Genomic DNA, 853 nt, shown 5'->3' with positions numbered 1-853 from the left:
TTCTGGCAATGTAAAAGGACAGTACATATCTGTGGTAAATAAGTATCTGAATACAAGCTATCTCCTTTTGTTAATTCTTATGATCCAAACAGGCAAGTGCTTAAGTCTTTTAAAGATTAAGAAGCCTTTTTTTACTTCCATTGTGAAGATGAAATGTCGGTTTAATCTTGTTTCGTAAAAAAAAAACTTGTGCAGTCTTATGGAACCTCGTTATTAATCTGTCTTTATTTGGGATGGAGTTTAAGTAAACCTCGTCATATATGAGTTGGGAAATTTAAAGACTATTCAATTGCTTTTGCTGGAAGTCTTTGCAAAGAGAATGTTATTTTGAGTTGTACATATATATTATAATTACTTTGTGTCTAAGAATTCTATTAGCAATGTTTTTGAGTAAAATGTGGAAGGTGAAAACATCTTGGTAAACCTTCCCAGGTGTTTTTTTTTTTCATAAAATTGTAAGTCTACAAATATATTTATAAATATGAGCATACTGTGCATACATGTATACATATACACTTGTACATACTTTCTCAATTACATACACGTCTGTCCAGACCTGCATGTTACTCATATACAGAAGAGACATAACCTTGTTATGTAATTTACTTTTTTATCATGTCATATTGCTTATTCACGTGTAATGATATAACTATTCAATGAAGGAGAGTGGATTTTTGTGTAAGAGTGTAGATGTCTGCCTATCCAAATGCAAAAAGTTTGTGTTAAATAGCATGTCTCTTACAAATAACTGCATGTAGTAAAGACCTTGTATGGCATGTTGGATTAATTCTTGGTAAAGAATTTTTCTCTTAATATGTGAGGCTCAGAGCTTCTGCCTATTTTCTAATATATG

The sequence above is a fragment of the Penaeus monodon genome, chromosome 20 (genome assembly GCF_015228065.2).
Source record: "Penaeus monodon isolate SGIC_2016 chromosome 20, NSTDA_Pmon_1, whole genome shotgun sequence".
NCBI lineage: Eukaryota > Metazoa > Arthropoda > Malacostraca > Decapoda > Penaeidae > Penaeus > Penaeus monodon.
This window is presented reverse-complemented; position numbering follows the sequence as displayed.